General features: G+C 36.0%; 1 pseudogene across 1 annotated transcript; it reads left to right on the top strand.

Annotated features, from left to right (window-relative positions):
• The first annotated feature begins 1,475 nt into the window (after positions 1 to 1,475).
• Positions 1,476 to 9,122, top strand: LOC147381950 (inactive protein kinase SELMODRAFT_444075-like; annotated as a pseudogene). Its single transcript, XR_015174226.1, has 9 exons — positions 1,476 to 3,075; positions 3,727 to 3,881; positions 4,441 to 4,535; positions 4,760 to 5,802; positions 6,190 to 6,350; positions 7,625 to 7,701; positions 7,799 to 7,946; positions 8,143 to 8,288; positions 8,626 to 9,122. The product of XR_015174226.1 is annotated as an inactive protein kinase SELMODRAFT_444075-like (transcript).
• Positions 9,123 to 11,791: the final 2,669 nt, after the last annotated feature.

Below are 11,791 nucleotides of genomic sequence, written 5' to 3'. Positions count from 1 at the left end.
TGTAGCAATTCAACAACCCTATTGAATGTAAATCACACACAACCCACCTCCAAATGTCCTTCCCAATTAGTCTATTAATAGTCTCCATGACTTGTTTAATGATTTGAATGCCTCATCCATCCCATTTATGATAGAGACTCTCATGTGTCCAATGTTGGTATGTTTGATTGCAAAGAAAATTGATGAGATTGGGATGGTGACGTAAATGAGTCAAGTGCAAATTTTCTCATCGAGAGGAAAAGTTAATTTTCCAATGGTAAAGAAATTATGTTTATTTATTTATTATTATTATTATTTGCAATAACTAACAAATGAAACATCAATAAATCACATTTTCCTTATAATTTGTTCTAACCTGATCTTGACATCAAATATCTTCTACTATAATGAATGCATGTGATTAATAATAGATTCAGGAATCGGTTTGGGGCTAATGACCAGTTTGGTAAAGATTAGAATAAGAGTCTTGATAATATGACTTGCCAAATGGCATACTTAATCGACTCCCTGACGTGGACAAGTCTGGGAACTGTAGATATCTATGCATCAGGGTACATGATTCCCTTGGGATACACTTTTTTATGGGGGGAAGTGCAATCGTGTATCATGAGGGGTACAGATCTACGGTTCCCAAATTTGTCACGTTAGAGAGTCGATTGAGTATGCCACCTGGTGAGTCATGTCATCATGACTCTTAAAATGAATCTAGAACCAATAGAATAAGAATCAAATTAGGTTTTGTTAGTTCTCGATATTTGAATCCAAATCTAACCCTTGGATCACGTCCAAATTGGATCAAAGTCAATTTGATAAATATGTAAATCAATTTCTTATATTTAAACAATCTATATATATCATAATTTGCATACTCTCACAATTTATTTGACCAAGATCTTGTCAAATCGAGGATTGATTAATTAGGAGCCGATTGGATTGGATGGCCTATTAAAAATTAATCATCATTACTAAATCCAAATCCAAAATTATGGGATTGGAATGATTGAGTTTCTGGTATGATACGATCTAAATGTAAGTCCCTTTGTTGGCTACCAACAAAGATTTATCCCATCTTGCCTGATATGTGTGGTAGGTGGGAAATTGCATGTACCAGTGGGATTTGGCGAGATATGATGTTTTAAAAGGTACAATCTGCCCCGCGCGCACACGACAATCCAAAAAAAAAAAAAAAAAAAAAAAAAAAAAAAAAATTACAAAAAGTAAAATCCCTATTATTTATGGCAAATAAATGTAAAACTTGACCATACATGAATGAATGATAGTTGTCATAATTGTGAAAATTAAAAGTCATAGGTCCCTCTTACAGAGTATAAAAAACATAGCGAAACATAGAACAATGTTTACCGTCTACATAGGTCCTGATTTTGGGAAATTAATAAATAGAAGGAAAAAAAGAAGCGCGGAAACCCATAATTATAACGTTATATCAATTCTCACAACAAGTTAAAAGTACTGAGTGAGAAAGAGAGTAAGGGGAATGGCAGTTTCGAAATTTCCTTCACAAATAAGGATAATATTGTAATTAAAGACCTTAGACGGCTGTTTGCTGTAAATCTGCAATCTGCAGTTGTGTGTGAGAGAGAGAGAGAGAGATGATTATGAGTTTTTGCAGTCTGTTTTGAGTAAGAGAAATGACTTTGTTCTTATTGATCATATTTTTCTGTTTTTGGTCGTATTTCGTTTCAGGATCAGTGAGTGAGGTTGTTGAGATTTTAAGCCTCAAACCCTAATATCTCTCTCTCTCTCTCTCTCACTAAATTGTTGGCGTGTTGTTGTTGGTTTGATGCGAAAGGAGAGAGCCAATAAAGGTTGACAACACGTCTGCATTCAGCTGGATTTTGATATTATTTTGTCCATTTTTAGTTTAATCTCGAAATCAAAGGTCATCGTCTTTGTTGTTTTTGCTGATCCTTATAGCTGTTCTTTCTGTAAGAGAGGAGAAGAAATGGATCGAGAACTCCATCTCGGTTGGATTTTGTGTTGTTTTAGTGTTTGATTTGTGAGAATCAATTTTTTTTTTTGAACTTCAGATCGAAGATTTCAGGTTATCTGCATTGGGTAACTGTTCCTTTTTGACTAATTGCAAGAAATATCTTGAATCTGATCCGGAAGTTTTAGTTTAATCTTTCTTGTTGTCTTTCTCTCATTTTTTCTGTTGTTTTGTAGTTTTATAAGATAGATTCCAAATTTCAAAGTCTATTCAAGTATCAAAATCGATTTGATTGTTTTTGTCAGATTTGAAAATGGAGATTCCGAGCTAGAAACCTCAATCCTGTATATTTCACCTCTCTCTCTCTCACTGTTTGTTTCCCCCTCTTTTGACTCTGCGATTTGAAGGTTCGATTGGAAAGCCATTGCTGTTCGAAATAGTGAGATCCGTGTCGTTTTCTCGTATACGACACTCTACATTACTTTTGAGACATTTATCTTTGATTTCTTGTTCTTTTGAAGAAAATTAATTAATATTTTTAGAAGATTCGGGTGGGATTTTTCAGTGGTGGTATCAAGAAAGAAAGAAGAAAGAAAAAAAATGGAAATCGAAGGGTTTAAGACTGTCAAATCACCTGACCTTTGAGGGTTTCTCAGAGAAGAAGATATCTTTTGATTTCTATTCATAGTTACAGCTCGCTTAGAAAAAAAGCATCTTTGAGGTTGCCTTTTCTTGAGCATTTCGTCTAAACAGGTTAAAAGCGTCTTGTCATCCGTGATCGCAAGATAAAAGTTGCCAGGGTTTGTGTCTCCATTTTTAATAATAGAGAAGCTCAGCTCATCTCATCTTCTTCGGCCTCTGTTGGGGAGAAATCAATCTCTATTTTGATGGGTTTGATGGATTGAATCTGCTGAACCAAGAGGTGTGGTTTGAAATTTTTGTTCTGATGAGTATTCAACAAAAGCGTGGGAAGCAGGAGAAGGGTTCTGATGTGGCGGAGAAGGTTGTCGTGGCTGTTAAGGCGTCCAAAGAAATCCCAAGAACTGCTCTTGTGTGGGCTTTGACTCATGTTGTTCAACCTGGGGACTGTATAACGTTACTGGTTGTGGTTCCTGCACATAGTTCGGGTATTCTCTTCTCTCTCTCAGCCTTATTAATCCTTCTTTAACTTATAAATGTTGACTTATTTGATGGATAAAATGCCTTTAAGTTTGATGGGTTCTTGTTTTTTAATAGATTTAGGATGGATTGGCAGGTTTGTATAACTCCACTTTGATTTTACTAATGTTTTATTTCATCTTTCTTTTCTCTTGAGAAGGGAAAAGTTATTTCTTGTCTTTTGAATCTGATTAGTGGGTGCTTCAATTTCCATATCTGCCCTGTAATTTCTTATAGATTAGAGGTTGGTTTGAAGGGTAAATATTTGAATTATTTGACTTGGTACGGAACTTTCTTTTGGGATGAACCCATAGTGTGTGGAATCTCTTTCACTTATCTTAGCAATAATTTCCTTTGAACCATGGGCGGGAATTTCGGAATCTTTCATCAGTTTTATGTTTTGGGGAAATTTTCAAATTGATAGTGCAAAACCCAATTCTGTACTAAAGACAAATTACAGTATATATTTAGGCATACGACCATCTAAACCTTGTTCGATTCTGAACATTTGAATATTAGTCTTTCTGATATTCGTTGTTCTATTTTTATTTCCCATGCCAACCCTGGAAATTGGTAGGTGAAGCCGATGTCTAATCAAAGAGCTTTATTCTTCTTTACAGGTAGAAAACTATGGGGTTTCCCACTGTTTGCAGGCGATTGTGCCAGTGGCCACCGCAAGTCTTACTTGGGAACCAGTTCAGAGCAGAAGTGCGATATTACAGATTCTTGCTCTCAAATGATGCTTCAGCTCCATGATGTGTACGATCCGAACAAGGTAGTAACTTTTATTCAATTCTAATGGACCTAGCCCTTGTTACTTAGTGCTTGTGCGGGATTGAAGCTAATCCCTACGATCAAACTCAAGTCAGCCTCACTCCAAGGTTCCTAGGATTAGTTTCCCAGAGTTCAACTCAAGAGATTGTTTGTGTGTGCTATCTCTTGTGGGTTATGTGTGTATGGGAGGTAGATGTGGGTGTGGCATGGGGATGTGTGTGGGTGTTCGGGGACAAGGGGCAGAATGACTTCTATGTGGGCATGGTACGTGTGAGTATGTGTCCAAGGGTTCTAGGATTAGCTTTCAAGAGTTCAACTCAAGAGATTGTTTGTATGTGCTATTAGGGGGGGGGGGTGAGAGTGCATTGTGCATGCGTGCGTTCCTGAGTGAGTTGGGGCCACTTGGGAAAAGTCGGACTTGAGCTAGATCATGGAGATTATTGGATTAACTTGAATGGCGCACAGGCGCTAGTTACCAAGCGGGTTAGGTCCGTGACATAATGCTTTTTACTCTCCCTAATCACTACTGAATGTTTTATTTTTCAATCCTTGTTGTAAAGATAAATGTCAAGATAAAGATTGTTTCTGGATCTCCATGTGGAGCAGTGGCTGCAGAATCGAAGCGTGCTCAAGCTAACTGGGTTGTGTTGGACAGGTAATGGTACTAATATATCCTTCAATTTTGGTTTTAGCTTCAAGGAATGCAATTTGGTCATGTGGATTTATTTATTGATGTGAACAATTTAATGCCCAACATTTTGTTTGTTCTTAATCAAGCTTTTTGCAATTTTTTATTTCATGGGTCATCATTTATGTTCTCTCATTTCCCTTGATTATGTTTCTTCGACCATTTCCTAATTTAAAGGCTTTTGTTTATAGACAGCTCAAACACGAAGAGAAACGCTGCATGGAAGCGCTCCAATGTAACATTGTGGTTATGAAACGTTCTCATCCAAAGGTTCTTCGTTTAAATTTGGTTGGATCACCCATGTCGGATCCTGAAATGGCCTGTCCATTGCCTTCTGAGTTAGAAGAACAATCTGAAAAAAATCTGGAAAAGGACAGTGATCTGTTGAATTCGATTCGAGGGCCTGTTGTGACTCCAAGTAGTAGCCCAGAGCTGGGGACACCATTCACTGCAACTGAAGTTGGAACATCATCTGTATCAAGCTCAGATCCTGGAACCTCACCATTTTTCATTTCTGAAATAAATGGAGACCTAAAGAAAGAGGACTCGATAATCACAAAAGAAAATCGGAATTTGGATGATAGTAGCTCTGACACAGACAGCGAAAATCTAAGTCCACCTTCAACGAGTCTAAGTTTCCAACCGTGGATGGCAGAAATTCTCAGTTCGAGCCACCAATCTTCAAAGCATGCCGGGGAAAGCTCACAAAGGAATAATGATAGAGCTCAGATATCCACAGCCAAGGCCCTGCTCGAGAAATTCTCTAAACTCGATTGAGAAGCTGGACTTGGAAAGTTGAACCATAGGCCTGATATGGACTTTAGTGGGAATGTCAGAGAAGCTATTTCACTGTCCAAAAATGCCCTTCCTGATCCACCTCCACTGTGTTCAATATGTCAGCACGAGGCACCTGTTTTTGGAAAACCTCCAAGGTGGTTTAGCTGTGCTGAGCTGGAACTCGCTACCGGTGGATTTTCGCAAGCAAATTTCTTGGCCGAAGGTGGGTTTGGATTTGTTCACAGGTGAGTCTTACCAGATGGCCAAGCAGTTGCTGTCAAGCAACACAAACTGGTTAGTTCTCAAGGGGATCTCGAGTTTTGCTCGGAAGTGGAGGTACTAAGCTGTGCACAACACCGAAATGTTGTGATGCTGATTGGGTTCTGTCTTGAAGATAAAAGACGGTTGTTGGTCTATGAGTATATCTACAATGGATCACTAGATTCTCATCTTTATGGTAATTTCTTTGCTATCCATTGTAGAAACTTAACTCTATTATTGTACGTTTAATGTACTATACTAATGAGAATTTACAGTAAATGTCATGTCTTTTAGGATAGATGAAGATTAAAGAAAACAAGAGTCATGTTTTTAAGGTTTCCTTTTATTTTAGTGTATCGACTGATCTAAATCAAATTGTAAAACAAGTTGTTGGCCATCTCCAAAATCAGAAGTTTCTTGGTCTTTTAAGTTGTTGATCATCTTTTTCATAAAACTTGTTAAGATGTGTTGTGTAAATCTGTTTGGAAATAGGGCATGCATTTATTCATTGATTATATTTTGAGATTTATCATGTTTGTTTTACTTTGTGTTGAGTTCTTAATAAGGGTTTGGGAATATGTAGGACGTAATCGAGATCCGCTAGAATGGTCTGCACGGCAAAAAATTGCAGTTGGAGCTGCTAGAGGGTTGCGGTACCTTCATGAAGAGTGTAGAGTAGGTTGCATTGTCCACCGTGATATGCGGCCCAACAATATTCTCATCACCCATGATTTTGAACCACTTGTATGTTTCTCCCTCCTTTTTCTATTATATTATATTTTATTGTATTTAGAGGTATTAGTTTTCTTGCATTGAGCCTTTTGTTACATATTCCGCACTCTAACTTCTTGTTTGACAAATACAATGCACCCTATAAGTTTATGAATTATAATCATAAAAATGTTAGGAATCAGTTCTCTTCACTTGCACGAAAATACAAGAATTCTATTAAAACACTTCTTCTTTTGTTGGTAATCTAGGTTGAAATCCATGACCTTTGAAATGCGACAAATATTATTTTTCATTTGGAAGATATTTAAAAAAAATTTAAACATCATCCCTACCAGTGAAGAGTTTTTTTACTTTGAAAACTTAAATATGATCTACTTGTTTAATACATCATCCAGTATAATTTCTAACTGAAAAAAAAAAAAAAAAATGCAAGTTTCTAAATATTTTTTGGAGGCTCTACTCTAATGAAAGAACTAGAATTCAGAGGAATATGTAATGAAGAACAGGGATAGGCTCTACTCTAATGAAGGAACTTGAATTAGAGGAATATGTAATGAAGAACAGGGATAGGTGTTACAAGACGGTTTAGTATTGAAGGCTACCACCACCTCTAAATCCTTGCACATGAAGGGGAATGCTCGTATTAGAAAAACGACAAAAATTTGAACCTTTAAGTTGTCTATTTCATTTGGAACCTTGGTGGAATTCTAACAATTTTAGATGGATTTCATGAACAGCTTCCTGGACATTCTTTTTTCATTGATAGGCATATTCCTAGGCATCTCATTCAGTATACAAAACAGCATTGTAATTATAACCAACCTTAAAGATGTACTATTTTTTTTTCTTGTCTTGAATTTCTAAAGAAATGCAAAAAAATAATTATATTAAGTTTAAGCCAAAATATAATCTATATGACCATATTTCTTTTCTAAAATTTGAGAGATTATATAAATCACTCTATAAAACATTGCATATTAGAGAGACTATCAAATATATGCACAGGACACAGATATGGAGGTCATTGAAAGACCAAAAAATACAAATATTAGCTGACAACAAAACATGCCTCGTTATCCAAGTTTAACTCAAGCCATTCTTCTTAAAGAATATATCCTCATTCTAAACGTAAAAAATAATACTATTGGAGGAAAATTAAGTGGTCAAAATGTTATATACCTGTCCATGCTTCCATATATTCTCATATCGTCGTCTTAATGTGCTTACCCATAGTAGTAAGATATGTATAGTGATTGGGATTTGATATCAACTTCTGATTTGTGAAGGTTGGAGATTTTGGCTTGGCAAGGTGGCAGCCAGATGGAGATTTGGGTGTGGAAACCAGAGTAATCGGAACATTCGGGTAAACCTCAAAGGATAGTAATTTTTTTTTAAAACTTTTAAATTAAATTCACAGCTAGCATTGACAAAGTTGGAGCCATTCTTCTTCCTCTACTTAGGTACTTGGCACCAGAATATGCTCAAAGTGGTCAAATCACAGAAAAGGCTGATGTGTATTCCTTTGGAGTGGTATTGGCGGAGCTTGTTACGGGACGGAAAGCTGTTGACATCAATCGGCCCAAGGGCCAACAATGCCTAATTGAATGGGTATGAAGTGACCAATTATAATTTTATCCATACAAGTAAAATATTAAGGATGAATGTTTTAGAAACAAGTTCCGTCTATATAATTAGGAAATGGGCATAACTTTTTTCCACTTTATTATATTTCTCCAGAATATAGGTTCTTTTTGTTTGTTTTAAACCCTTGATTGGTGCTGCTTATGTTTAGAATCTAGACTAGGCACGTCCTTTGCTAGAAGAATATGCAAGCGATGAACTGGTGGATGACTGGAGCATCATTATTCTAAACATGAGGTCTATTGCATGCTACACGCTGCATCCTTGCGCATCCGGAGAGATCCCCATGCAAGACCTCGAATGTCTCAGGTAGGATCTGAAGTCATCTTTCAATATACATAAATTTGTAAAAACAAATAAAAAAACCCCGCACTTTACAGATTGTATCCCATCATAGAGAATCCAAATTATCTAAAGCTGGTAAGACTCCCAAGAATGGTTGACTTCTTTCACGGATTAGTCCCGGGCAAAAAGTTTTCAAACAATAATAGTGTCACTTGTATTAGTAATAATGCCTAATAAGTACATCAGATTTCTCTCATTATTATTATAACCTAAGACCATCATATATTATTTATAAACAGCCATTCTTTTGCTGTGACTGTTTCCTGATTCTTTATCATAATTTTGTTCCCTGGGAAAAAAGGTTCTACGTATATTGGAGGGTGATATGGTGATCGACTCCAACTACATGTCAACCCCAGGGTATGATACAGGTAGCAGAAGTGGAAGGATGTGGCCTGAGCAGCAACACCAACATTATAGTGGTCCAATCTTGAACGACACATCAGAAGGGTTAAGTGGGAAGCTCTCCTACGAGGCGTTGAAGGCAGCTTACTGGGAGGAGAGAGAAAGCAAAGAGGTCGTCAAATGATGATGATGGTTAACCAGTTTGCATGCCACATGTAAGGTGTAATTTCTTTCTTTTGTTTACTTAATGCCTTCTCGATTCGTACTTGTATAGAAATAGGTAATTGTAAGGTTTGTAGTTCATTGGTGGCTACAAAGGGAGCAGTTGCTGGTGGCAATATAGGTCTTGGTTGATGTTTTTGTGGATGTATTTTGAGCCCTGTAATTTCCATCGGCTACACTTGTACTCATGACAAATTCCCTGAGAAGAAATGGTAGAATGTTTTGAATTCATTTTGAAGGTGTCGTTCACTTGGTTGGTAAGCGGACTAAATTACGTGTTAGTTAGGGAGATGGGTGTGCTCATGTATCGTGCCCCAGTTCGATCCGTGACCTCTTAAATTCATAATTGCGGCTTCCCCATCAGATTGGTCTTTAGGGGGTAATAAATGGTTTGTGCTTACTCTCGAAGGAATTTTCCATCTTAATGGGTGAGGGGGAGTGTTGTATTATCCTCCACCGCTTCTTGGTGTCATGTGCTCACATATTGTGTTCCAAATCGACTCGAGAACCTTTTATATTGATAGTTGCGTCATTCCCATCAGATATCCATCATCGGGGGTAAATGGTTTGTCAACATAGATGATTTTAAGTTTTAAATTTCAAAAATGTTTTTGTATCAGACTTTTTCCTTGAAAGAGAAATAGAATAAAATGAGTTTTAGTATGTCTATACTTACTAATCTTGTGTAACCAAAATCACCCATCTTGCTTTTAAGGTATGCATGTTAAAATTTTTAAGGGTCATTTAAACATTCCCTCCCACTTTGTGCTGCATTTGTATATTAAACTGATGATATTCCTCTTGGACCGACTCCTCAGTCACTCTAAAATGCTAACAAAAATGATGTAAATACTAGAGGGTTGGAATCCATAGACTTGTGGAAAGGTAATTCATATGTTCACTCACAATCCCAACTGTGTCTAGATAATATTTTGCATCTCTCTTAAGATTTATCCCAACTGTTGGATTTCGTAATTACTTGGGACTGAGTGATATATGAGTTTCCCTTCCATGAGTCTACGGATGTTGACCCATACTAAGTACTCAACTTCGACTTGTAGTAGAAAATTATTGATTTTCTCTGTCATCTTCAAGTTTTTCAACCTCTAGTGTATGGTGGATTAATTACAAAGCACACATAATTCAGCTTCTTTAGTTTTTCTCTCACTTGTCTGATCTCATAGTTGCATTCTACTAGTTAACACACTAAAAGCATTTAGGTGTTAATTGTGCGAAATGATCTCTTTTTAGGGTCATGAAGTGATGTCTATATCAAAGCCTTGGTGGTCCACTCTGTGTTGGCTTTCAGTTTTACTTTCACAGGACTTTCATGGCTGTTGGTTGTGGTCCATTCTGTGGTGGGTGGCACTTATTGTATTTGTACCCTTCTTCTTTTTAGGGCCACCAGAGTTTCAACTATGTAGAGGAGTTTTAAAAGGTTTTATAACGTTTACTTGTGATTGTCCTAAAGAAATGTTACTTTGTGCAATCGAATGTAAATAAATATCCTATAAAAGAAACCATTTCATAAGAAGTTAATTTTCCTAAAACACATACTATATATAGGTACAAGGAAATGTCCAGCCAACCATAGTTACTGGACTGGCTAGACCTGAAGAGGACCACACCCATGGTCCCCGAATCGGGAAAGTGGACTATGATAAAAGTGATGTGTATAAGATAAGTGTCGAATTCTAAATGTTAGAAAAGTGGTGATGTGCACTTTCAATTAATTAGCTAATGATGACACAATTAGAAAATATATATCCTAATAATTAGATAAAATATAGATATTACTGTGGAATACCAACATATACTCATTATGTGCAGAAGAGCCTCAGCTACAATATCTCGGAGGAGGTGTACGATGATATAACATGAATTAAAAAAAAAAAAAAATGCAATACAAACGAAGGTGTCAATACCAAATATATGAAATTTCATCTAGAAAGTATCTTATTACGTTGCCAAAATTTATACCAAGTTGATTGTTCGATTGTATTCATAGGTTCAATAGAGTAAAAGTTTAATAATTGGAATTCACTATCAAAGAGAGGAGGCAATTGACCTTGGATGAAGATCTGCACCCAAATGTACCCTTAGAGATTGATGGTTTATCATAGGGGTGGCAATCTTAACATGATGTGCGAACATACTCAAAAACGATAAGAAATAAGTAGGTTAGCCGAATTGGGTTTAGTCATAATAGTGTTGACCCAGCTAACACGATTATTAAATAGGTCAAGTTTGGGTTAGGGTTGTCAACTTGCTTAACCCACTTTGATACATTTAGTTATTTTATCATTAACGTGTAGTTTTAAATATAGAGAATTGCTATTAGTACCCCAACTTTTACTTATTACACCCCAATTAAAATTAAAGAAAATAAATGGATGCTCTCTCTCTCTCCCTCTCTCTTTTTTCTTGTAGGTTTCCATTTTTTGGGTTTAAGATTATATACAAGCATAATCATAATTGCAAACAACTATTGAAATTGTTTGAACCAATGTTATAACGTTTTGTAAGGTTGAGATTATATTTGAGCTAAACCTTTCTAATGTTTGAATGGTGGGGTTTTAATCTTAAATTGGGGTGTTATAAATAGTTTAATAAATTGGGGGTGTAATAAGTAAAAGTTGGGGTGCCAATAGTAGCTCTCTAAATATATATTAATAATTATTTAAGAATTTTTTAAATTACTTCTTTTTTGTTAGAATTTCGTATAACTTTTTCATAGTGTATATATATTTTCAAATTTATAAAATCTATTGGGTGTTTAAAGATATTTTTCAAATAATTAATGGTTAAGCTTTTAGTTTGGGACTGAAAAACACTTTTCTTATTTTCTTAATTTCATTTCATTCAAATCTAAAGGTACGTGAGGCTTGATTCCTAATATG

The sequence above is a fragment of the Akebia trifoliata genome, unplaced genomic scaffold (assembly GCF_017979445.1).
Source record: "Akebia trifoliata isolate Shusen 1 unplaced genomic scaffold, ASM1797944v1 Contig00113_ERROPOS400000, whole genome shotgun sequence".
NCBI classification, from domain to species: domain Eukaryota; kingdom Viridiplantae; phylum Streptophyta; class Magnoliopsida; order Ranunculales; family Lardizabalaceae; genus Akebia; species Akebia trifoliata.
The sequence above is the reverse complement of the archived record's forward strand: the minus strand, read 5'-3'. Positions and strand labels throughout refer to the sequence as shown.